This window comes from Phodopus roborovskii, unplaced genomic scaffold (genome assembly GCF_943737965.1).
Source record: "Phodopus roborovskii unplaced genomic scaffold, PHOROB, whole genome shotgun sequence".
NCBI classification, from domain to species: domain Eukaryota; kingdom Metazoa; phylum Chordata; class Mammalia; order Rodentia; family Cricetidae; genus Phodopus; species Phodopus roborovskii.
The window spans coordinates 3205296-3221042 of NW_026126408.1; the positions used below are offsets into that span (position 1 = coordinate 3205296).

At 38.7% G+C, this 15747-nt stretch overlaps 1 protein-coding gene across 1 annotated transcript in view; it reads right to left on the bottom strand.

Moving 5' to 3' along the window:
* Nucleotides 1-15747, bottom strand: part of Nbas (NBAS subunit of NRZ tethering complex) — a 261552-nt gene that overhangs the window by 180897 nt on the left and 64908 nt on the right. The window lies entirely within an intron of this gene.

Consider the following 15747-nt stretch of genomic DNA (forward strand, 5'->3'; position numbering starts at 1 on the left):
CCACACAACTGTCCTGTGATCTCCATACATGTGTGTATATATTAAGCACACACACACACACACACACACACACACACACACAATAATAGTATATTTAAAAGAATCCATCTAAAGGAAAATGGAGGTGAACACATTTTGCTATAAATCAATGGTCACAGAAAACAAACAGTGGAGGAGGACTTTAAACATTATCTGCGGAATTCCCTTTAGTTCTCACAGCCACAGATCCATGTAAAAGATAGAAACATGCTCAATTAAGAATAAAGACAAACTTTAAAAAGAAAAAGGGGAAGAAACTTGAATTACCCTGCTTACGCAGTTCAGTAAAACGTTTTTTCTTGTATTTCAGACTATCAGTGGTAGCATTTTTCTATATGTATCACTACCTTGAGAAAGGACCAAATGTTCTGAGGTTGTGAAACATGCTCCACACAAGAAAAACTCCATAAACACAAGGAAATTACGATGGCAAAAAGATTAGTCTTCAACTGAAAAGGACTAGGAAAGCACTATGGGGTTCTATGGTAGAGGCAGGGCTGAGGGGGTTGGGAAAAAAGCTGCAATGACTTATCAGTCAACTACATCATGCCACCAGATATTGCTGGAACCAATTAGCCAGAGTCAAGGTGCTCCAATATTAAATAAGTTGGTCAGATGCTCTACTGACAGTACAGCTTTTAACCAACACATAACAGACTAGACTAGTAAACCAAGTGCCTAAGACACGTTGTGAGCATATTTATGCTCAGATCTGTAAGTACTGGAATCAGGGCAAAAGCCATAGCATTATTCAGTTGTCATCAAATAAGACTATTTTATTCCCTTTCATGTCAGAAATATTTTATTGCAAACTGCTGGAATGAAAAGTAAGATAACATTTTGGATAGAGATGATGATGATGCCCACTCTGCCGACTGAACAAGAAATTAGTGCAATGAATCAAGAAGGAGAAAAAATACATCTCAGCAGCTATTATAACTTTTCAAATCAAAGCAGACACGGTTCCTTAAGCTACACAAAATGTTTTCAAGAAGAATTTCAGAAAAACATATTACAAGCTGATATTTGTATTTTCTACAGAAGATATATGAAACCTAAAAGCCCTTACCACAATGACTAGTGCCCTGGACAGGGAAGAAGCCCTGTGTCTAGAAAATTAAAACAGCAAAAATAATTCTGCTCAGAGACCCACAGTGAAAGAGAGACCAAGAGCCCTATCAGTAATGATGTGTTTTACTCTATTACCAAGGCACAGTAGCTCCTCCTCATCATGTCAATGGTGACCAGGAACACTCGTACTTACTGATCTCTTCCTATGGACCCAACAGCACACAGCGCTTTTAAAGTGTAAGACCACCACTCAGTCCTAACAGTCTAAAATGAGCCAGCTACATTATTTTTTTTTTTTTAACCTTCCAGTAATAGAATCAATAAGTTACTGGTCTTACAGAATGAAATTCCACCAAACACGGTTTATCTTCAGATCTGATCACCAATGCTTACACAATAAAAAGCAAAACCCAAGAGTGGGGGCATATGGATACAGACACATCACTTTTAAGCCTGAGGCAGCAGCACCTTGAATTCAAGAGTAACACTAAATACACAGTACATTCTAGGTCGTCTAAGGCTACATGGTTAACCTCTGTCTCAAAGATGGGGAAAAGACTTTGTTTCCTTGCAGCTGTTACTACAAAATATTTTTTTTTATCCCTTTTAGAAGATCATAGTACTAGCTGAAAGAGAATAATAAGTTCTTAATTTTACCTCAAATAATAGCATCTAAGAGAAGGAAAGGTCTCTTCCCAAACCAGAATCAAGACTCCTTCCAGGCAGTTGAGGATTAATCTCACTCATCAACTTGAGGTCTAGAAAGACTGACAGGCTTCTCAGAGTGTTTTGAGATTACCTTTATTTGGCTAATTGAGGTGAGAAAACCCACCCAATGGAGGTGGTACCATTCCCTGGGATGTGATAATGAAGAGCCTACTAGATGCCCATCAACCAAAGAATGTGCTAAATTTACACAATGGAGTACTATTAAGTGGTTAGTTGAAATTGCAAGCAAATGGATACAACTACAGGGGGTGGGGGGAAAGATCCTAAGTGATAACCCAGACCCAGAAAGACAAAATCGGTATGTACTTGCTCTTAAGTGGATATTAGATGTAAAGCAAAGGATAACCAGGCTACAATCCGCAACCTCAAAGAAGCTAAGTAGAAAAGGGACCCTAAAAGGGACACACATGGAGGGCCCCAGGAAGGGAAAACAGTTAAGATCTCCTGGGTAAACTGGGAGGGAGGGTAGAAGTGAGGGGATGGGGGATGGGAACAGGAAGGAGCAATAAGAATGAGTTGGGGGATAATGGAATGGGAGAACAATGAAAAAGATATCTTGATAGAGGGAGCCATTATGGGGTTAGGGATAAACCTGGTGCTAGACAAATTCTCAGGAATCCACAAGGATGAACCAAGCTAAGCAATAATGGAGAGAGTGTCTGAACAAGTCTTCCCCTTTAATCAGATTAGTGACTACTCTAATTGTCATCATAGAACCTACATCCTGTACCTGATGGGAGCAGACGCAGTGACCCACAGCCAAGCACTGGGCTGAGCTCCTGGAGTTCAGTTGAAGAGAAGGAGGAGGGACATATGAACAAGGAGGGTCAAGAGTATGATGGGGAAAACCACAGAGACAGCTGGCCTGAGCTAGTGGGAGCTCACAGACTATGGACTGACAGTTGGGGAACCTGCATAGGACAAAACTAGACCCTCTTAATGTGGGTGACAGCTATGTGACTTGATCTGTTGGTGGGGGGGGGGGGGGTGAGGGTGCTGGCAGTAAGACCAGGACCTATCCCAGGTTCATGAACCAGCTTTTTGGAGCCCATTCCCTATGCTGGGATACCTTGCTCAACCTTGATACAGGACAAGGAGGGGCTTGGTCTTGCCTCAACTTGGTATGCCAAACTTCGTTGACTCCACAAGAAATGCCTTGCCACCTCTGAAGAGTGGATGGTAGTGGGAAGAGGGGGAGGGAAGGGGGAACTGGGATCAGTATGTAAAATGAAAAATAAATTTTTTGAAGAAAATAGAAACAGGAAATGAACTGAGCACACACTCTGCTTCCTGACTGTGGATTCAATGTAACCAGTCACTCCAAGCTCCAGCCACCCTGGCTCCTCAGCCATGACCGGCCATACCTATGAATCAAGAGCCAAAGAAACTATTTTTTCCTTAGGTTGCTTTTATCCAAGTATTTTCTCACAACAACTCAAAAAGGAACTAACACAGAAGAGTTTTTATTTAGTTTATCTATTGCCATATCCTTAGCAACTAAAACAGTACCTGGCATTTATCATGCTCTAAAAAATATGTGTTTACCTAGTTAAATAATTAACAGAACAACAAAGAGTTTAAAAAATGTTCTCATTAATAATATAAAAAATGAGAACTATAATATAGCAACAGAAGCAAATAGTCTATTCACAATAACAGAGTTATATTATACAGTATAGACTTAAACAGATGAGCATAAGATAAGGAATGACCTCCTAATCTTAAAGGTAAAGCTAAGGAGCTAGTTCAGGATAATTGGGAACACATATGTTCAGAGCATTTGTTTATATGACTGTAAAGACAGAGGGCATTTTACTGTATGCCACATGGGGAGGGAAGGACAAGAATAGAGTCATCTCTAAAACTCACTGCTACAGTTCAGATATAATATGCTCTCTAGGCTCATGCATTGGGACATTTGGTCTCCAGGTAATAGCAACTGTTTAGGGAAAATGTAGAACCTTCAGGAGGTAGGGAGTGCTGGAAAAAAGTAGTTGATCCATCTGTCTTCCCTCTGGTTCTCTGTCCCCCGTCTCCTCCCCTTCTTCTTCCCTAATGTTACCATATGACCAACTACTGCACATTCAGCCCTTCCCAACATAATGGGATACATCCCCCTCATAAACCAGGAGAAATCTTCCTCTTTACATTATTTCTAGTCAATCTCTGCCACAGTAATGAGTGAATTGACACGCCATCATTCTTCACAATTCAAAACAGCTTACTCAGAAGATAAATGGCAGAAAGTTTAAGGAAATTTAGAGAAACACACTTTTATTAATTGTATTTACCTCTAAAATACTACTCATTTAAGCCAGTTGCCAATGTAAAATTACAGTAAACAAAACACTACAAATCTTGTTGCTGCTACCCAGAACTATAGAAATCTCAGCTAATCATGAAGCCTTTAAGCCAAGCTCCAGAAACACAAAGCTGCTTGCACATACGCCTTCTTTATTCATCTTACTCTTCCTTTTTCACACTCCACTTGAATTCAGAAATTTAAATGCAACATCCCTACTTTAAAAAACAAAAAAATAATAACCCAGAAAACTGAAATCTTCTATTTACAAAGCAATGGCTGCTTTTGTTTGACTTTAGGATTCTTTGTGTTAGAGCCCTTTTCATATGTTTTTCTGAATAATTAACTATGCTGGTTTCATTTGAAGGTAGCATTTATCTGCCAGCAGGAAAGGAATGAATATAATAAGTTCTATTATAGTCAACAATCCTCTCACCAAATACTTCTTCCACTAAATATAAATGTTTTATTTCAAGCAAACTGTACAAAGAACAGACTTCCAAAAATCCTTTTGTCCGTGTCCTTGGAAACAAAAAGGCTAGGTAGACAGTGTATTGCTACTAATTGCTACCTTGTATGTATTGATTTTAAGATGTGGACTTCTATTTATTTCTATTATTTAACAAAGAAGAGAATGTTCTGGCAAATAAAGCCTTCACCAAGCCTCCATACATAACCACCATTTGTAGTGATGGTGACCACACCCCTTTGGGCGTGGCTTCAGGTGGACAGAAGCAGAAAGAGGGAAGGATGAGGTGTGGCTTCTCTTGCATGCAGTCTTTCTCTTGGGTCAGCTGACCCCATAGGAAGGGCAGAAAAATGCTCCCAGGGTTCTTTATTATGATCTGTGTAAGTGTTCCCCAATAAACACCCATTTACCATTTATCTTGGGTCTAGTGAAATTATTTACACTCACACCTTCAACCATTGGGACTCCATATATAACTACATTAGGTTATCATCACTAAACATGTCAAGATGATCATATACTCGGTGGGAAACCCATCACAAAGCCAGTTACCACTCAGCACTGAGACACAAAAACACTTGCCTAAGGGCATCATTCCAAATTTAGACTTGCAAATTTAGTTAGTACATACAAAATTATTATATGGCTGCTGGCACACTAAATGTTCAGTAATAACTATTAAATTATTTCTAACACTAGCAAGAAGGTTGTTCCTAAGTAGAAAATATAAGATAAATATAATTTTAGTTAACATTGCAAGATGTACTGTGTGATAAGCTATACCACCATATTAATAATTTCCAAAAAGAATGGTCTTCCTGACCAATGCTTATTACCAAGTATAAAAATGAGAAAGAAATGATTTGAATTTCTCAGAGTACTAGTTTGCAAACATCATTACACTTTAAGGAAAAGACACAAAGTTCAATTCGATTTCTGCTACAGAACTTCCCAGAAAAGTCAGTTATGTTAGTAAGAGTGTTCTTTATGGGATGATTAATGTCAACAACAAATGAGAAGAGAATCACTAGAATAAAATTTGTATCTTCTACCATTACTACCTCCAGCATAATGAAAAGCTGGCTCTAATTTTGAAAAAGAGACAATGAAAGCTCTGAGACTAAAATAGAATAACTTGGCTTGCTATAAAGGAAGTTACAAAGAAAAAAGGAAAAGAAGGCATCCACAAACCTAGGTTAAAAAAACCTAATTTTTTTTTAACATTGTCAAAAATAAGCCTAACTGGCAAACAAAAATAAAACATTCATGGAGTAAGCCTTACAATAAACAGCATCACAGAAATAAGAAAGATATAAACACATGCATTATTTATTTTGTAATACTCATATTTGTAATGTTACCTTTTATTAGTCAGAATTTTAATATTATGACAAATTTCCAGGAAAACAGGGTTTATTTGGGTATGTGGGCTCAGAGGTTTCACACTGACTCCAACACTTTGGACCTGGGATGAGTCAGAACCTCAGAGGGAGAAGGCAGAATAGAGCAGAATTGCTAACTTACAAAAGCCAAGAAAGAGGTAACAGCATAAGCCAAGGCCAAGACACCTTCAGAGGCATGGTCCCTTTGCTCCAACTAGGTCCCACCTACAGTTCTACTGAGTCCCAAAAGTCTACTACTCAGCTTTGGGACCATTAATACATTCAAGCAGTTCAGCTCAACTCCCATGTGATACAATCATCCTCAGAAAAAACTCGCACACACCTAGCTAAGCTTTACTAATCTCCTGGAGTGTCTCAGTTCAATCAAGTTAACATTACATGTCACAAGCAGCAGAAGGAAATAGGAGACCAAATCAAAATCACTTAAGCACAGCTTTCATGTAAAGTAGCCAACTATATCTCAGGCTGTCAATATGTCATTCAGGGAGAGAAAATACCTGTTAAATGTGATGGTATTGGAGAGCTATGATGTAAGGACAGATGAGGACTATCCTAATCAAAAAAGCCCCTGCTACCAAATAAGAAAGAATCAAAGAGAAAATCTATCTTGTCCCCTAACTTCTATGGCCTAGGTTAATACAAAACCATTGGAGAACATAATAATGAAGTCTTTACTCCACATTAGTTAACACCAAGTAGACCTTGAACAATCTTATTTGGTCTATTAAGTACACCAGGAAAACCACTGCCAGAACAAACACAGAAACAGATGACATCTGAATTAGCAATTACAAAGCTGAAAAGTTCCGAACGGCTCAGCAAGCGTACAGGTGGACATTACTAACTGTGACCCTATATGTGTTTATAATGCTCATAGATCTTAAATAATATCCAAGGGGGATAAGAATGTCTTTATATCCTATTCATTCAGATAATCAAAGCTAGCACAAATAACATAATACTTAAACAAAACCACAAACCACAGGAAGACTAACTGCTTCATTGTCACCTTCAAACTTTCTCCCTGAAGATCTATGCTGAGTGTCGCTGAAAGCAGTAGATACTCTACAAGTGAAACAATACAGAAACCCATGGGCCTGTGCTCAACAAGCGTTTCATACACTATCTACAAAGCTTGCCAACTCTGTACAGCGTGACTATGTCTATATAGTACTTAATATGAGTGAGCAGAGGTTCCAAATAATCAACTGTTATAGATCCTAAAGGTGTGCATGTGTATATATGTATCTATGTATGTATAATATATAGAGATTATTCAGCAGTCCTTATAAACAAACAATATTGTCTTTCTTACTTTATAGTATAGACACAAAAAACATGAAGCATTTGTTAAGAATCAGGCAGCTATTAAGATGTTTTGAAACTCGACTTCTAGTTCCAGAATGGATACTATTAGCTACTCCAAGACCTAACCTGCAATCATTCTACCATTCACAACTCAACCCCTAGCTCATTTATAATCATTCCACTCGACATTAGTTTCTCTTCATTGTAAAGCCTCACCATTTGTCACAGGATAATCCATCTGACATTACCCCTACTTAAACCTCTGATAGTGTAAGTGGCCTAGTCCTTACATTTTCCTGAACTTTATTATCTCCTTAGTTTCCCTAGAATATATTTTGCCCCTTCACTAAAAGTAAATATTATTTCTGGTAAATGACTTTACATCGATCACAGTCCTAGTACTAAGGGATACATATAATAACATATGATCATAACTGAAATAAATTTATATCAGTGCACTGTTTCATTTAATCCTCATCAGAACATTCCATGAGCTCTATGTCACTATGTACAGATATGTAATTCATGAGCTGGAAAATAACCACTGAAAAAGTCAAGAAACAATGTTTAGGAACAGATCCATTAATAACCTTCAGTTTTGGCCATGTCAAATCAAAGTGCTCAAAAAAAAATCTTAAGAACTAGAAACTAGTCTGTAAGGCTGCTTTGTCCAGCTGTTTTGAATGTAGGATCACCTGGTACTCTGTTTCAGGCAGTCTGGCTTGATCAAACCACATTAGTCTGGAAGGAATCCACAGCTTTTCATTTACTGTGGAAATAAAAATAGAAATCCTTTTCCACAGTAACTTGTCCTTGAACTTAAATTTTGCTAGAGCCAGGATTTCTGCATCTTCTTAGAATCCCCCATGACAGCGCCCCTTAACCAGAAGGAAGCTTGTGAAGAACGACGCCCAAATTCCCATTGTCTATAAATGTTTTTTTTTCACTTTAAAAAAAAAAAAAAAAAGAACTAGGAACTAAAATTAATCAAGGTTTATAAATTTACTGAACAATAAATTTTAAAATGTCAGAGAGGAAGACTAAACACCAAGACCACTAAATTGTAAACAACTAGTGTTTACCTCACAGATAGCTATTTCATTGGGCACATACAGCTCATAGGAACTCGTTAAATGATTTAATCAAGACAGCATATTACCCAAGATGCCTATTGCTACTCCAACATTGGAAGAACCCTCCAATGACAAAAGAAGTAGAGAGGAGAGAAAAGGGAAGAGGGGGAAGGGAGAGAAGTAGAGAAATACTGTGCTACAGGCTAGAGACAGGGAAAGTTAAGAGGACATTGGAAAAGAAAGGAAGTCTTCAACCCAGAGTCTAGGTGAAATTTCTTGGAGCTAAGAATTGAGAATTTTGACACATTTTCCAAGAAGACGTCCTATGTAAAGAGAGTATCCCTTTTTAATACAAATATTTCAAATTTTTAAGATACTAAAATATCAAAGTAATATACATAATGTCTGTGTATATGTCTTAGGGCTTTCACCTTGCTCCTTTGTTAGCTATTAACTTGGACCTACCTGAGAATCTCACAAGTAAGACCAAAAACAGTTTACCATCAAAACAAGTCTTAACTTCCTTGAGATCTACTACAGAAGGGCTCATTTGACTTTTTTGATTACTGGTTTTGTCTTTTCAGTTTATATTTCTTCCTACTGCACACCAGGTCTCTATTATGTAAAAATAAATTCCTGAGGCTGACAAAGTGGGTAAAGTACTTGCTGGGCATGCATGAGAACCCGTGATCCTCAGCACCATGTGAAAAGCTGGACTTGATGGCTCATATCCTATAACCATTGCACTAGGGAGACAAGCAGATCCTGCAAACATACTGCCCAGCCAGTGTAGCTAAAACAGCATGTTCAAAGTTCAATGATAAACCATATCGATAGGGAATGTCTCTCTATACGCTGTGAATATGTTCTACTACCACTGGTTTAAAAAGAAACTGATTTGGCCAATAGCCAAACAGAATAGAGCCAGGCAGGGAAATCCAAGCAAAGATACAGTGAGAAAGAAGGCAGAGTCAAAAGAAGCCAGCTAGTGGACAAAGCAGCCTTACAGACTACAGCCAGGATTTCTGCATCTTCTTAGAATCCCCCATGACAGCGCCCCTTACCAGCACGAAGTAGTTTGGAAAGAAAGACGCCCAAATTCCCAAATATTCTCTATAAATGTTTGTTTTCATTTAAATGGACTTGGTTATATAAAATAAATAAATAAATAAAAAGAAGCCAGCTAGTTGCCAAACAGCAAGATGTGAGGTAACAACCCGTGAGTTTCATGGTAAAATATAGAATAACAGAAATGGGTTGATTTAAGTAGTAAGAACTAGTAAATAATAAGCCTGAGCTAACAGGCCAAACAGTGTAATTAACTTTAAGTCTCAGAGTGGTTATTCGGGTGGTCAGAAAAGAAACCTCCAGTTAACCAGATCTCAAAAAATTACCATGAAGAACAGAAGAGGACATCTAAAACTTAACTTTTGTCTCCATACCTGCTCAAGGATGAGCACCCCATGAGCATACACATTTCAAAACAAATAAATAAGTATGTTAGTGATGTATTTTGAAAGTTGCCATATTCAGGCTAGGAATCCAGCTCTATAGTGTGCCTAACATGCACGTCGCTTTAAGTTCAATTCTCAGCAACACCCAAGAATAAAAAATAAGTCATCAAAATACATAAAGCAACTCTTAAGATACTAAAAGTGCAACCTGCTCTCTTGAAAAGCCATATCCATCACACTCATGTACTTCTGCTATGTACCCCACCTCTCCCTAAAGAACTGCATCTATGTCAAAATCATTTCTTGAAAATGCAACTGCCTCAGTGTGACATCCTCAACCCCACTGTGACCTCAGTCTCACTGTGACCTCAGCCTGTAACCTCAGCCCAGCTGTGACTTCAGCCCTGCTATGACCTCAGCATCACTGTGACCTCAGCATCACTGTGACCTCAGCCTCGCTGTAACCTCAGCCTTACTGTGAGTACCGTCACCACCCCCTGAACATCACAGAAATGCTTGGAACTGGGGTTTCCAAAGGAGACCCAGATAGCCAGGATAGACCCCAAGAACAAGTCCAACCCTGACCTAGAAAGGTCTGCATTTCCACAGGACACACCACCTCCTACATCAGCACAAGGTCATGAGCCCAGTAAATATACACAGTGGGCTTTTTCCAGGGTTTATACACAACATCCAATATCGTAACATTAAATAAAATGTGTATACACTGACTCAAAACATCTTAATGCATGTTTTATTACCAAATATAACTGCTGATAGCATTTTTCTTATTACAAATACAATATTTAAACAGACTTGCCTATATCAAAAATTGGAGAAAGTGTCTCCCTGGGTTATTTATATATTAATTAAATATAGTAGAATAAAGACAAACTGCTGTTACTGACAAGTATTTACATATTAATGAAATCTTGACTAGCAAAGACATTGTGTGATCAAAGAGATTTATAGGAACTGCTTTCCTGAGGCTATTCAGCCATTCAAAGAAAGTTATACTCTGTTTAAGGATCATAGGTCCTAAAACCATTGGTAAAGTTGCTCAAATTTATAAGAAAATTAATAAGGAGAGAAAACATTTATCTCTAAGACAAGTCTAACTTTGTTGCAATCAACAACACTGGGTCTATTAACTCTATCTTTTGAGAGTAAGACATCAGCCTGTAAACAAGCAAACCTCTCAAACAACCTTAGCTTCAAATGAAAATAGTAGCATCATACTACGTCACATTCAAAATATTTGGCAATCGTTACATCTACTGTAGAACAGCAATGCAATTAAAATTAATCATCAGTTCCAGTTTCAAAGCCTGACTCATGACATCCCCCAAAATGTTTTTGATAATTCCTCTTCTGTTTATTTCAGGAGTGTACCATGAAAACTGCATGTGCAAAATGAGAACATAAACTACAAACAAAGGTTCTAAATTCAATCCTGAAATGTTTGAATAAAAGAAAATAAATTAGTCAATACACCCTAATTTTTTAAGTGACCACCAAGGTCCCAGACAGCTAACATCAGCAACGCTGACATAATGCCATTGTTGCAATTTTTCTTTGAAGTATTAATTTCTGTCTTCTTCATCAGAGAAATTACACAAAGCCCATTTTCCCTTTAAATAACAGAGAGACAAGAATGAATCCAACCCAGTATCCATTATAACAAGAAATTTGCAAGCCAACTATCCCTCCAGCCAGACCTGTGGCTAGCTAGACAGGGAAGTGATCAGCTTGTCCTAACACAACCACAAGTTCCTAGATTCAGAAATGGCCAGAATAGTCCATTTAGGAATGCTCCTCTCTCAACAGTTGCCTCAGAAGCCTTTCCCTATGACAAACCCTATACATATTCACTTTACTCTTACCCTTTATATGATGGTATATAAACTATGGGGGAACTAAATAAAACTAGTAATATGAAATGTGGAACAAGATAATTAATCATCACAAAGCCAGGAAAGAAAATGGGAACATCTACAATGCACTGACCATTCAGAATCCTTCTGCATGGGACAGGACACTTTTCAGTGTCAAACCTTCAACTGCCAAGTGACCTCACAAAATTTCCATAGTTAAAGGCACATACACTGCAAAGCTGCCAAAGTCACAATTTCTGGAATCATAAGAAGAAAGTGCTGCAGACATCCTATCCCATTAATAAAATTCCAACACTTACATTATAAATACTTTGCCATAACATTCAGTCTTTTCTTGTCATTGTCCAGGAATATATCATAATGGGTATTTTATTAGCTACTAACTCTGTCAGAGAATTTCACAGCTGACAGATACTTAAATGCAGAGTTTACTTCCATGTGGATGGGTGACTCAGTGGTTAAGAGAGCTTGCTGCTCTTGCAGCAGACATGTGTTCTTCTGGCCTCCATGGGCACCAGGCATGCAGGTGGTACATATACATACATGCCAGCAAAACATTTGCACACATAAAATAAAATAATGTTAAAAAATTAAAATTTAAAAAATTCAAGTAAATGAAGATAATATGGAATGTAGCAACCTAGGACAACCTCTTCCAACAGAATGGGGATATTAGTAAAACACTAGATAAATGTATATGTAGCTACTTAATTGTATTGTACAATGAGTTGGCTATAATGGTTTCAAATGTAAATGTAACCCAATAAGGACCTCCTCAAACTTAGAAGCTTCTGTAAGGCAAAGGACACAGGTGACAAGATCAAACAGCAGCACAGAGACTGGGAAAAGATTTTCACCAATCCTTCATCTGACAAAGGGCTGATCTCCAAAATATACAAAGAACTCAAGAAACTAGTCAAGAAACACCAAATAACCCTATTAAAAAATGGAGTACAGAACTGAAGAGAAAATTCTCAAGAGAGGAAATCAAAAGGACTTGCTCAACATCCTTAGCTATGAGGGAAATGCAAATCAAAACAACTCTGAGATACCATCTTACTCCTGCCAGAATAGCTAAAATTAGAAACACCAATGACAATTTATGTTAGAGAGGATGTGGAGAAAGGGGAACACTCCTCCACTGCTGGTGAGAGTGCAAACTTGTACAGCCATTTTTTAGATCACTATGACAGTTCCTCAGGAAAATGAGAATCAGTCTACCACAGGACCCAGCAATCCCTCTCTTAGGCATATTCCCAAATGATCCACATCCATGCAACAAAGACATGTGCTCAACCATGTTCATAGCAGCATTATTTGTAATAGCAAGAACCTGGAAGCAACCTAGGTGTCCCTCATCTTAAGAATGGATAAAGAAGATGTGGCACATCTACACAATGGAATACTAAACAATGGAATCTTAAAATTTGCTGGCAAGGATAAGGAACTTGAAGAAACCATCCTGAATGAGGTAACCCAGTCACAAAAAGAGGAACATGGTATGTACTCGCTCATATATGGATTTTAGACATAGAACAAAGGATCACCAGCCTATAATTCATACCACCTGAGGAACTAGGATACAAGGAGGAGTCCAAGAGATTCATATAATCTCGCACAGAAGGGGGAAGGGACAAGTTCTCCAGAGCACATGGGGAGTGGGGGGGGGGGGGCAGTGAGTGGAGAGGGAACTAGGAGAAAAAGGGGAGAAGAGGAAAGCACATGGCACTAGGAAGATTGAATCAGGGGAGGAATAGATGAGAGAAAGAGAGAGAGAGAGAGAGAGAGAGAGAGAGAGAGAGAGAGAGAGAGAGAGAGAGAGAACATAAAAGAAGGAGCCATTATAGGATTGAAGAGAAAACTGAACCTAAAGAAATGTCCAAAGATCTACAAGAATGACCCCAACTAACAATTTGAGCAACAGTGGAAAGGCTGCCATAAATGCCCTACACTGATAATGACATCGACTAACTTATCCACCATCATGGAGCCCTCATATAGTAGCTGATGGAAACAGAAGAAAAACCCACAAGTAAACACTGAGTAAACACTGAGCCAAACTGGAATCCAGATGCAGAGAGGGAGGACAAGACCATGCTGCAGAAACACATAGAGACAGCTGACCTGAACAAGGAGGAGCTAATGGGCCCCCAGACTGATAGCTGGGAATCCAGCGTGGGACTGACTCAGACACCCTGAACATGGGTCTCAGCTAGAAGGCCTGGGCAGTCTAAGGGACCTCAGACAGTGGAACCAGGATGTATTCCTGGTGCACAAAAGGACTTTGGGGGCACATCCCCCCATGGAGGGATACTCCTTTAACCTAGAGACAGGAGAGAAGGTCTGGTCCCTACTCCAAATGACCTGACAGATTTAGATGACCCCTCCTGGAGGGCATCACCCTACATGTGGAGTGGGGGGGGGGAGGTCGGTTGCATGTGAGGGTGGAAAAGAAGAGAGAGGAAAAGAGGGAGGGAGGGAGGGAGAATTAGGATCAATTATGTAAAATAAAAATTTAAAAACAATTAATGTAAAAAATGTAACCCAATAAATTGATATACTAGCAAATAACTTACAGATAGCCTATTTCTTGTTGCCAATGCACAGTTTTCTGTGCAGGATGTTTCCTGCATGTCCAACCTTTTGACAGTGAGACAAAACAGTATCATCTACAAAGGCCACACTAGAGAACTGCACTTTCAATTATACCTCCCCATCAAAAGAATCACACAATGTTTTAAGTTACCCTTGGGGCACATGCCAGCTAGATGAACAAAAACAGCACCTGTACAAGCATACTCCTCACTGACAACCAGCTTCCTCTTTCAACAAGTACATTAGACACCATTCCAACCACACCTGGAATTTCAAGTTTCCATCAGGTTTCTGTTATCTCCTTCCACATCCCTGGATCTCACAACCTGCAGTGTCCCGATGCTGGCTTCTGAGTGGAAGCTCTTTCTCGGTTCTCATCAGTGTCATGCTTTAGTATTATGTGTGATTATCAGTTCACACACATCAAGTCATGTGTGAGTTTTATTAGCTGCTCTCTTTCCATCAGTGTGACAAATGCCACAACTTCATTTACCTCATTTCTCTAACATGCCCTGCAGTTTCTTCAGTTTCACCGAACAATGTGCACATGCAAAGATTTTTAGTAATGCATGTGTCACAATACGGCAGAAATGATAGCTCAGCTGGCACAGTTTAGAAAACTGTGCTGCTCTATATGTATGAATGAGATGGAACTCTTGATTAACAGAACACTAATTTCTCCATTTTCCTTCTGATGTTTCTGGAAATATACACTGTTCTTGGTGGCTTCTGCATGCATGTGTGTTGGTTAGATTATCATTTGATAAAATCTACTGTCATCTAAGAGGGAACCTCAATTGAGAAAACTATCCCATCAGACCAGCCTGTGGAGCAAGTGGTCCTTAAATCTGTAAGAAAAGTAGGCTGAACACATCATGGGAACAAGCCAGTGAGCAGAGTTCCTTGTGGCTTCTGTTTCGGTTCCTGCCTTGAGTTCCTGCCCTGACCTCCCTGGTTGAAGAACTATAAGCTATAAAATGAAATAAACCCTTTTCTCCCCAAATTGCTTTTTTTCCTGGTGTTTTATCACAAAATAAAAATGCTGAGATAGCAGAGTCATTCTCTCATTCATTCTCACAGCAGGAGGACTGAGTGTTGTAACCACACCATTCCATATTGTAAAATCATACCACTTTACATTTTGCAATTACCAAAGTGCCAGTAACAAACTAAGCCCAGATACGGAGTCTCTTAGGCAACTGAATACCAGTACTCTCACACTTAGCTACATAACTTCCACAGACAACCAAGTCATCCAAATTACCTTTTCAACAGGTTACAGTCATCATTCTGAAAAGGTTTTAAAGGGGGAAAAAAAGATGGTAGAGAAATCTAAATTGAAATAAAGAAAATCTTTCTTAAGTGTGCTATATGTACTCAAAATTATGAAACATAAAAACTCATTTATA